The 12518-nt window shown below is 37.7% G+C and overlaps 2 protein-coding genes across 5 annotated transcripts in view; one reads left to right on the forward strand and one right to left on the reverse strand.

Annotated features, from left to right (window-relative positions):
• Positions 1-12518, reverse strand: part of LOC144966369 (stathmin-like) — a 76688-nt gene that overhangs the window by 59870 nt on the left and 4300 nt on the right. The gene's annotated exons all lie outside the window — the stretch shown is intronic.
• Positions 11503-12518, forward strand: part of LOC144966344 (uncharacterized) — a 50337-nt gene continuing 49321 nt past the window's right edge. For both annotated transcript variants that reach the window (XM_078902673.1, XM_078902681.1), the window contains exon 1: positions 11503-11643. The gene's annotated coding sequence lies outside the window, so the exon portion shown is untranslated. The remainder of the gene's footprint in view (positions 11644-12518) is intronic.

Genomic DNA, 12518 nt, shown 5'->3' on the forward strand with positions numbered 1-12518 from the left:
TCTACGGGCTCAAAGCGCTTTTCAGGGGGTTCCTAGCTAACAGCAACACTTAACATGTAGAATGAGACGTGCAGCCTGTTAGGTGGTATTACAACAATATTTTTTCGGACAAAGACAACGCTGTTAACGACCATGCAGGTACCAGGTACTCATTTTATACACGAGTACGCTGAGGGAATGTGAGAAGAGAGGGTTTTCCAAGGACTCAACAATGAACCGTTCAGAGCCGAACTATTCACCCCAACACATACGTACAATACGACACACAATTATTAATACACCGAATTTAGAAATAGTGAACATTTTGAGATCTTTGAAATTATTCAAGGCATACAGAAAAATAAAAGGAGGAAATAAAGGTGGAAGGAAACAAAAACAAATAGAAGCCAAAGAAAACATCAATAACAACTCAGTCAAATTAAAATGCAATAATTTAAATTCTACTAATAACAATGACGGAAGGCAACGGAAAAACACCGTCACTAACAAACTTTCCCAGGACATCAGTGTTCCGAACACGTTGAATGTTTCAAACTGGTGCGAAATGAAACAAAGGCATTGGCCACGTGAAATATACGTACATTAAACCATTTTGGAAAATTTGAAAACGTTATTCAAGAAATGAAAAAGTTCCAAATTAACATCCTTGGAATCTCAGAAAGGAAGTGGAAAGGAGAAGGAGTAGTTAAAGAAGATGATTTTGTATTGTATTATGCAGATGGAAAACATCATGAGAAAGGAGTTGGAATTCTTTTAGACAAATCAACATCAAAGTGCTATTTAGATCATGTTGCAATCTCAAAAAGAGTTATCTTAGTAAAGTTGAAAGGAATCCCGTTTAATGTTAATATTATTCAAATATACGCCCCAACATCAGACAGTGACGAAAACACAATTGAGACATTCTTTCAAGATATGGAACAGGCATTAGTAGTAGTGTCGTATGGTCTTCACACCTCCAAGTGTGACTCATTCAGCCATTTGATGTGGTCGTCATCAGCTTTGTGGAATACAGGATAGCCGCCCTCTATGGATGTTGATGGACAGTGAAGTACCACATGGTCGATGTCCTGATTTGGAGCGTTACAGGCTTGGCATGTTGGTGTTGTTATATAGCCCCATTTGTGGAGATTAGATGCTGTTCTACCGTGTTTAGATCGTAGTCTGTTACAGGAGGACCACTGTTTTCTGTTTAGTGTGTAGAAACTTGGGAGTGGTGTTGCTGTAGGGTCTTCGATTAGATCACTGTTTTTTTGGTTTGTTTTTCTCCCATTCAGTTTTCCAGCTATCAGAGAGGTCGAAATATTCTTTTTTGGATTTGTAGAACGGTTTGCGAGATTTTAGGCGTGATGTTGTGGGGGCTGATTGGGTGATTATTCTGAGTGGAGTATTTGATGTTTTCTCCAGTCGGTGATATTGTTTTTGTGTCGCCTCTTCTCTTCGGAGATGGAGAGGGGCAATTGCGCTCATTATTGGTAACCACGAGGTGGGAGTTGATTTCAATGTGCCAGAAATTGTTCTCATGGTGTTATTTAGAGCGGAGTCTTCTATTTTGGTGTGAGTGGACCTTGCCCAAACAGGGGCACAGTATTCTGCTACACTGTAACAGAGTGCTATAGGATGTTCTGAGGACTGATGTGGAGGCACCCCAGGAAGTTCCAGCAAGTTTTCTAACGATACCGTTCCTTTTCTGGAGTTTATGTGCAGTATTTTCTATGTGTTTCCTATATGTGAGGGACCGGTCCAGGATTACGCCGAGATATTTTGGGTTTTGGTCATTAAAACAATTTTGGGTTTTGGTCATTAAAACAATGTAAATCTGATGAAATCCGTTTAATAATTGGTGATTTCAATGCAAAGCTTGGTAACGAGAGTTGAAAATATCGTTGGCCCCCACGGACTAGGTACCAAAAATGATAGAGGGGAAAGACTTGACTGATGCAGATTGGAAAACCTTACTATTGTCAATACATGGTTTAAAAACCACGATAAAAAGAAGTGGACATAGATAAGCCCAGGTGGCCTTTATAAAAATCTGATAAGACTTTATTCTGGTCCAACATCGATTCAGAAATATCGTACGCAACGCAACAACTATTCCAAGGGCAGATTGTAATAGTGACCACCGATCTGTCAAGGCCACGCTAAAAATAAAACTTATAAAGAAAAAGAAAGTGGACCCAAACCTGCAATTAGATCTATTGAGAATCTATTGAGAATAAACGATCAAATAAAAAATTATTACAAAGAATGCGTGAAAGAAAAAAGTGAAAACTTGACCTCAGATATAAACAGAGAAGAGTACTGGAATCAAGTATCGAACTGCATTACAGAATCTGCAAGAGAAACTATTCCATCAGTGAAAAAACACGAACCAAAACAAAAGTGGTTGGTTGACAAGATCTTCAATCTGATGAATGAAAGACGAAAACTAGAACGCAACAGCAATGAATATAAAGAAGCCAATAAGATATAAAACGTGAGTGTAAGAGAGCAAAGGAAGATTATATTGAACATGAATGTCACAGAATTTTTTAAAATTTAAATGAGCTTTATATAACACAATATCCACTAAATGTGCTCAAAGCGCTTTACAAGGGGTACCTGGTCAACAGCAACATTTAACATGCAGGACGGGACATGACACCTGTTAGGCGATATTACAATTTTTCGGACGACAACACTTTAACGGCCAGGTACTCATTTTACATCTGAGTACGGTGAGATAATGTGAGTAAAAGCCTTTTCCAAGGACTCAACTATGCGCCGAGCGCGAGGCCCGAACCCAGGACCTTCCGATCCGAAAGCGAGTGTCATACCACTAGACCACATAGCCGCACAATTGAAAGACTAAAACAATCAAACACCAAACAATTCTACCAGTCAATACAATATCTAAGTGGAAAACGACCAGCCATGGCAAGAAAATGCGTTAAAGACGCAAACGGTAATATACTTATCGACAACGAAATTTTGTAACGTTGGGGAGTATACGTAAAAAATCTTTACGCGTTCAAAAGACGGACGTGCTTCGATAAAGAAATCTCTACTGTGAACACGGGTCCCCAGATTGTGCGAGAAGAAGTAGAAGCTGCTTGCAAAGAGATGAAAAAGGGAAAGCGGTAGGCCAAGATAGTTTCTCAATAGAATTGATTGACGCCCCCGACAATCTGGGAATATGCATTCTGACAAAAGCCTTTAATGTCATATACGAAAAGGGTGAATTGCCTATTGTCTTGAGACACTCAGTATTCATTATCATACCGAAAAAAAAGCAAGAAACTATTGACTGTGACCAACATAGAGCAATCAGCATAATGAGCCAGGCCACCAAAAATTATATTAAGAATACTTATGAAAAGAATGAGGGGCAAGATCTCTCCAGAGATAAGTGACGAGCAGTTTGGTTTTGTTAAAGAAAAGGGTACGGTAAATGCAATCTTTACATTGAAAACAATAATGTTTTCAATCGAAAAAACAAAAATCACTTTTATCTATGCTTCATTGGTTATTCCAAAGCTTTCGATTCAGTACAGCACGAAACGCTATTCAAAATCTTAGAAAAGATCGGTGTAGACAGTAAAGACCTTCGACTTGTGAAAAACTTATACTGGAATCAAACAGCGTGGGTCAAACTTGATAATGAAACATCGGACTTTTTAACATCGAGAAGGGAGTAAGACAAGGTTGCATCTTATCACCCGATGAAGATATGAAAGGCGTCGTCGTTGGAGGGCAGAATATGAATAGCATAAGATACGCAGACGACGGTACTCTGATGGCATACTCCCCAGAACACGTGCAGATAATTTTAGATATACTGGTGTGCAAAAGTGAAGAGATGGGCCTGAAACTAAATGTTAAGAAAACCGAATGCACGGTGGTCTCAAATGACAACAACACGATCTTCCACTTGTCAAGCAAAGGAAAGACCATAAAACAAGTAAAGAAATTTAAATATTTAGGCACTATCATTACCCATGACGCACGTGACATAGAGGTTATAAAACAAAGAATAGCAATAGCTAAAAACGTGTTCCATAAAATGCGACCAGTTGTGTCAAACAACAAACTGAAGTTGAAGACCAGAATGAAAGTAGTAGAAACATATGTTATAAGTACCATTTTATACGGTTGTGAAACGTGGACGCTTGACAATAGTGCCGCGCTGAAGACCGGTCTGGACCGGCGGTCCCACGGTCTTTTAGCTGTGAACCGAAGACCGGTCCCATAGGGGAAGACCGGCGGCGGTCCTCACTTCTTATCACCTTTCAACGGTCTACTTCCCCAGCGATTCGTTGCCTCGGTAGCCTATCTTCCACCAATCACCACCCATCCCACTTAATTAATCGCACCCACCCCCCCTTTGCCATACACTAAACGACACAGACGACCATAGAGGCAGACGACCACCTCCCTCCACTCTGCAAACCGCCCTTTCGTGTGTGAGATGGGGGGAACAGGAGGCGCACGCCTTGGACGATTCCATTATAAGGGGTAAATTTCAAAATTTACTACACCATAATGATCGCAATGACAATGATCTATGGCGAAGGCATGACCCCTCTTCTCTAATAGGTTATTGTTTGAAATGTATGTGACTACTAAAGATGTGTGTGTTTGTGTGTGTGTGTGTGTGTGTGTGTGTCGAACCTAGCAAGTAGCAAATCCGATTTTTTGTTTTCTTTTGTCCATCTCTTGTCACCACTCCTTTCTATCGCAGTGTTGTCATTTAAAATAATACAATAATATTAAAATTTCGTTTGGTGTTTTTACTAATCAAATAATATGAGTTTCATTAGTTTCTTCCTTCCAAAAAACCCAGTTATAACGTCTGAATTTTAAAAAAGTCCAATAGAATATTTGGGGACCCCGATAGCTCAGTTGATAGAGCACTCTCTTTATACGCAAAGGGCCAGAGATCGATCCCGGGTGCAGTCGAGTTTTTTTCTGAAGCCCTGTCTACTCAGCAATGAATGGGTAGCTGAGTTTGTTAGATCTGGCGAAAAGTCACCATCGACCCCACTTATTACCTCATCCACCCCCTCTTATTATAACTTCACGTCTCTCTCTTACTCTTCAATGCTCGCTGCCCTCTAATGTGTGTGTGTGTGGGGGGGGGGGGGGGGGAGTAGCGTGTGTGTATCAACGCCACGAACAACTCGATAACGCCTTGGGCGATGCCATTATCTCCGTTAATGGGGATAAATTTCAAATTTTATTAAATTATCGAAGTAACAATGAAGTACGGTGAGCAAATAAAGAAGGCATCACCCCTCTTCTCTAATTAGGTTACAATTTGGAATGAAATGAGTGTGACTACTCCGTGTGTTTTACTCCTGTAGACCACGGTTTTCATCGTGTAGCGGTCTTTAACGGTTCAAGAATGAACGATCCCACAGTCTCAAAGGTCAAACCGGTTCGAATTTCCAACAGTCTCTCAGGAATGTTCAATGTCGAAAAGGACCGGTCCTTGCGGTCTTCATTTCCCAAGGACCGTAGGACCGTGGTCCTTAAGCTTGCCAAGGACCGCCCCGCACTACTTGACAAAGAATGTACGAGGCGGTTAGATGCATTTGAGATGTGGGTGTATATAAGAATATTGATGCTATCATGGACAGACAGGTATACGAACGAGGAAGTGATGGAGAAGATGAGAATGGGAAGAATATTGATCGATACCATCAGAAAGAGGCAGTTACGGTTTCTGGGACATGTGTGGAGAAGAGACGGAATAGAAATGGTAACATCTGGGATGATCAAAGGAAAGAGAGCTAGAGGAAGACAAAGAATGGCTTATCTAAATAACCTAAGAATGGCCAAATGCGATTTTAAAAGCAACACAGATTTCATGACACCGCAGAGGATCGTGATTGGTGGAGACAGCTGACCGGCAACGATGGACGATGATGGTCACAATTTAACAGTGCTGTGCCGTCTTACCTACATTCCAATTGAAACAAACCTATCTGATATTTTATTTTTTTTACATTTTTTTTTTTTGGAAGGGAGCTTACGGTGCTTGTGACGCAAAAGGAAGAAGGTTATAAAATTTGAGAAAATATTTTTGAAAATATATATCTGTACCTACTTAAAAGTACCCAATAAATAGTAAATCAGAGGGGATTTTAGTCAATTAGGAAATAGTAGTTGCTTCAAAGTAAGGCAACATGAAAGGCCCACCACCTATGCACAAGCACAGAATCAGTACGAAGAGCGATGCACTCAAATAAATGCTAATATACAACAAAATACTCACATTCATGCTTAACGAAGATTAATATCACAATATTTAAAAAAAAAACAAGAAAAAAAACAACGGATTAGATAACGTTTTTAAAAGTTATATCAAACGAGGAAGTGTTTTTTCTCAGGACACCCCCCCCCCCTCCCCCGCACCCAAAAATAAAAATCAAAATTGACCCAACACAAACATATATAAATAGATCTTTAAAAAGTCAAATCAAACAAACGGGAATGGCCCGTTTGAAGCCAATGGACTCGAAGCCAGAACATGAACACAAAGGACAAATACAGTAGAGAGCAAATGTGGGCCGACATAGAACCCTCCCTCCAGTCAAAATGGCAAATGCTCCATCGTCCTGAGGTTTAAAAAAATGATACGGCCTGGCCTCTAGTCGTAAACTTATTAACAATGCAATTCTATTTTCATTCATGTAGAAATAATCTCGGTCTATAGTTCTATTTTTTAAATCTTTTTTTTTTTTTTTGTACTTTACAATAGTTTGATTGTATTGCTTATATTTCTAATCAATGAATTCACCATTGTCCAATCAACCGATTAAATAATGATAAAACAAACAACAACAAAAAGCGTGCATCATAATAATAACATCACAACAACAACAACAACAACAACAACAACAACAATAATAATAATAATAATAATAATAATAATAATAATAATAATAATAATAATAATAATAATAATAATAATAATAATAAAATAACTACTACTACTATTAATAATAATAATAATAATAATAATAATAATAATAATAATAATAATAATAATAATAATAATAATAATAATAATAATAATAATAATAATAATAATAATAAAAGAGGAAGAGGAGAGGGTTTATCACGAATACCCTCTGACAATCTACAAGTGGATGGGTGTAATGCAATGTCCATGAGTGTGTGAATACGATAGGGAGAGAAGAAGAAAGAAAAAAAAAAATGAACGAGAACGCGGTGGGAAATCGTCCATCCCTCGATATACGTCAGCATTCACATTTCAGAGGTACAAGTCAGAAATCGATACTACCCCTCATACGCTAGGCACAGTGCCAGAAAAAGCTCACGAGATTCTACACGATGCAAATGTCGGACCACTGTAATTTCACATCTACAATTCAATAGGCTTTTTGGCAAGGCCACAACAACTACGACTGCCCCCCCCCCCCCCTCTCTCTCTCTCTCGTAATAATAATACGTCATGGGAAATTCGGGGTGTAATTTTTTTTTTTTTTAAAGAGTCTCATGATCTCACGACGCGTTATATTGTTGAGTTTGGTCCAGCGACCTCTCTATATAGGACTATTAGTAGACGATGGTTTGGTCCTTGGTCACGGAATTTCTCTTGTGACTTTTTGTATTGTAAAACCAACAAAAACACTTGAACGCTACTACTTTTAATTTGCCGATTCTATAAATAGAACGAAGTTGACATCACTCAGGTCTTTGTTATTGTTATTTGCCAGCAGGGTTTATGAGTAATTCTCACTAAACTGTATTAACGAGACTATAAACGTTCAAGGTTACACATAGTTTTGTGTGTTGACCCACCGGATGGCAATGTTATGAGTTTCTTGTTTTGTTTTTGTTTTTAAGGGTTTTACGGCACTTGCAACACATTTAGGTTATATCAGCGCCAGTAAAAAGGAAAATGGGATAGTAAAAAGTTCTAGAATTACAATTGAAGCATCCAAGAGAAAGTAAGACATAGGGGAACAAGGAACAAATAGGGATTAGATGTAGATTCCAAGAGCATATCACCAATGTACTTAGTTTGAGATCACCTATAAGCCTCATCCGGACACAAGAACAAAATCCAACAAAGAGGAACACACTCAAATGCTTACATTATACATTAAAAAATAACAAATATACTAATACATAACAGAGAGATGATTTACAAGGAAAAAAAGATCATCTCCCAAAACAATAATTGTGCATTTGACTGTTTCCCTTCCAGCCAGGACTCCGACCAAGGCCAGGAAAAAAACTAAGTAATCTCATTCCAAGACAAAGACAGAAAGCATGTTGGAAAACAGATATAAGGGGATAGAAGACAGTGTGTACCTCCCTGCCCGCTATGGGAGGTCAGGATCCCCACCCAGTATGAGTTTCTTAGCCAAGCGCATACTATCTAGAGAGAGAGAGAGAGAGAGAGAGAGAAAGAGAGAGAGAGAGAGAGAGAGAGAGAGAGAGAGAGAGAGAGAGAGAGAGAGAAACACGCTATCCTGTATTGTATATTTAAATAAATTTTAATGTTTTATTATATTTGACCATTTTTGTTAAGATTGAAAGGGTTGACATGGAACAATCTCATTGTGTGCAGATCGATTAGAGTAACATGGACATTTAATTTTTAATTTTTTTTAAAGTGAGAGAAAGAGATTTTGGAAAAGAATTATGGGAATGTCCATTTGTCCCTTGCACCGTCCAACTGGGTCGCCTAACCCATAGCTGAGTATTTTTTGCCAGAAGTAAAATGGTGCGGCTATATGGCATGACTCTCGACTTAGGATGGGAAGGTCCAGAGTTCGATTCGAGACCCGCTCTGGGGGAGCTGAGTTGAGTCCTTGGAAAAGGTTCTTTACTCAAATTCCCTCGCCGAATTCAGGTGTAAAATGAGTACCTGGTCGTTTACTGCGGAGAAAAATTGTAATATCGCCTAACAGGCGTCATGTATCGACCTAAATGTTAAGTGTTGCTGTAGGATGGGGACCCCTTGTAAAACTCTTTGAGCCTGTTTAGTGGACGTTGCGCTATATAAATGATATGATCCATTAAAAATTTTAATTAGGCACAATACGATGCATGCTTACACAACCAAAATCTCTCCCCCCCCCCCCCCCCCGCCCCCCCCCCCCCCCCAAACCCCAAAAATGGGGGAGCTGAATTATGGGCAGTTTATAAGAAAGTCAACATTTAGGCCCTAATATACGTAATAACTGAAAGGTTGCCATTCTCCATATAAATGTGAAACTGTAATAACATTCTGATTGCTAAGGCTCAAAAGTGGTTGGCAAGAACCATAGAAGTTTATGGATCAATCAGTGTGTTGCTCTAGTCGTGACGTCACACCTTATGCTCTTCCGGTTTCAAACTGATTGAAAGTGTGTGTGTGTGTGTGTTTATGTGTGACCAGTACTTGTTTTTAAGGGATTTACCACGCTTGCAACACATTAAGGTCATATCAGCGCCAGTAAAAATGAAAAAAATGGGATCGTAAAAAGTTATAGACTTACAATTAAAACACCCAAGAAAAGGTACGACAAAGGGGAATTGGTTCAAATAGAAAACAGATGTAAATCCCAAGAGCACACTCTCAAAGTACTTAGTTTGACATCACCTAAAAGTCTCATCCAGACACAAGCACAGGTCCCCACTAAGAGGAATACACTCAAATGTTTACCAATCATATAATATAATATGTAAACAAAACATAATACAGTGCATAACAGAGAGATGATTTACAAGACAAAAAATATAATCTCCCAAAACTCTAAACATTTGATTGTTTCCTACCCAGCTAGAGTATCTGGCCATGACAAGACAGAAAACATGTTGGAAAACAGATATAGAGGGAAATCCTTCGGAGCAACAATAATGAATAGGTTACATATTGAATCACAGGCTGGCATAACTATTTTAGTAGCAGCTGCCAACCTCAACTGAAGAAAAGGTGTAATTTTGAAGACAAATGAGTAATAATTGTTCAAAACAAAGGCATATATATATATATATACCCACAATCATCTTCAATCGCTATTGAAAGATTCCTCTCCACAATAAATTTGGTAAAGGCTACTTCTGCCCAATTACAGCTTCCAGGTTAGGCCTCATAAAACGATACACTGGAAATGGATGATTCTAAAAAATGTAGCTTTCTTCCCTTTTCAAGACGAGATTTCGTAGGAAGAAAAAATTGCTTAAATTATCACCCTCACGGCCTTGATGACGACAAAAAGGTGTAATGTGGAACACACAAAACATAAGTGTAATTTGATTTAGAAAGCGTAAAAATACGCCTTTTTAGCAGTTGGCCTCTCTGGAATGTATAGAGGCAGATTTCTAAGATAACAGGACATAAAAAGGGCGAGGATAGATGACCTTTATTTACGACCGGCAAATATTTATACTAGAAAATAAGATGACATTACTCTAAAACCAGAAGATCAGTTAGAAAGGTCTGTATCCAGTCCTCCAGAAGAGTGGTTTGATACTTCCAATGTTTACCAAGTTTTTTGACATCACACTTTCGTTCCCTATAAATAATCACAATTAATACTTTCAGATTTTCTAATTATTTATAGTTCAATAACAAAATTTATAAAAAATGAAACTTTATAAAATACCGTTTTTTTGTTTGTTTGTTTGTTGCTTTAGGTCTCTTCCAACACAATTGAGGTTATATGAGAGACCGCTGAAACAAAAAAACAAGCAATCTAACAAAAATAGTACAAATGTAAATCAAAATCATAACCTAAAGATATCATAAGCTAAATTATAAATAACCAAGAACAAACAGGCAGAAGATTTACAGAAAAAAAATATCCCCTGTCAAAAATACAATCACAAACCAAAGAAGCAGGATAGGCTAGTAAAGAGAAGAAGAAACGACATCACTATCGGATCGTACACCCATGCGAACATCATAGGTATATGATTCAAGGGTGATGCTCCCATCCAACCACCCGCTATAAAATACCGTTCCTATCTTGTCTGTATCTTTTAAACCTTTTTTTCTTGTCCTATCAAACTTCTCATTCTTTAATTTTATTACTCTGCCTCATAGTGATTGAAGGGCATTTTTTTGTATAATATAAATAAGTAAGAATTTAAAATAATAAAATAAATTAAATGGATATCTTAAGATTCATACAACCACCAAATATTTTGTTAAATAAGAGGCAATAAATAGAATCTTGATTATTCCCTGGTATTTTTATCTATTCTCAGAGTAGGAAAGCAATATAAAAGAGGTGAAAAAGATTTTTTTAATGTACACAAATACAAAACGGAATGAGGATGACTGGTATTGAAAAAATGAAAATATTTCAAGAGCCAAATTAAGTCTTGTATTACAATAAAAAACTTTGCTTATCGGCCGTATCAAATGGTAATCCACTGTGCTAGTGCTAAATTAATAAATGAAAAAAAAATGAGAGAGATAATTTTGCCTAAGGGGTATGGAGAAGAAAACAAAAAGGGATTTCGTAAAATTAAGGTGAAAAGCCTTTCATTTCCGGTTGAAATCTGATTATCCATCCATTTCCTGAATGAAGCATCTTTCTCCAATTTCATTTATCTATAAATGGAACGAACACACGATGTAATTTAAGAGATTGACGTGGTATTCCTGCTAACTTTAAAAAATCCTTTTGAAAGGTCAGAAATTAATGTTAATTAAATATATACAGATTTATAATCATGATGATCAGTGTGTGCGCATGTATTGGGAGGGGGGGATATAGATATGCGACTTACTCTGTTCGATGAGGGAATATATTTTTACCCAAATCTTATCAAGATAACCATAAAATTGAGTGTTAAGCATCAGCTTCACCCCTACATCATACCATTTTGAGATGACTGGTTAAATATACATGATATACAAAGGTAGGAGAAGCAGAATAACTAAGCTGAAGTAGGGAAAATATATATAGTTAACAAAGATAATTTCTGCCAACAACTTGTTGAACATTATAAAATATAAGCGGGTGAATGAAATGACAATTTGATAATAAATCAATCCTGATGTTATGTTGTTTGAAGTACACCTCACTCTCAAAATACCATTCTTTTTTCCAATATTAGACTGTGATACTATACAACAAAGAGCTTCTTTATCAGTACTTCTCCCCTGACCCATTTCCAAGGAACCCAGAGATCCAATTAGTTTCTCAACGGCTCCAACCCTTTGAAAAGCAAAGAGACAATTTTTTTTCTTCTTCAGCTTATGGTTGCCTCAAGATTACTTTCACCGAGATGCTGTGAAAAGCCTCAGATACTATACAACAAAGAGCTTCTTTATCAGTACTTCTCCCCTGACCCATTTCCAAGGAACCCAGGGATCACACTAGAGTTTCTCTACAGCTCCAACCCTTTGAAAAGCATAGAGACTAGTACTTTTTTTTTTCTTCTTCAGCTTATGGTCGCTTCAATATTACTTTCACTGAGATACTGTGAAAAAGCCTCAGGTGCTCAGAATCTTTGACAACTTTTAAATCTTACTTGAGATAAATTACTAGCTGCACCATGGA

Source organism: Berghia stephanieae, chromosome 1, assembly GCF_034508935.2.
Source record: "Berghia stephanieae isolate SIO BIC M18660-M18661 chromosome 1, UCSD_Bste_1.3, whole genome shotgun sequence".
Lineage (NCBI taxonomy): Eukaryota > Metazoa > Mollusca > Gastropoda > Nudibranchia > Aeolidiidae > Berghia > Berghia stephanieae.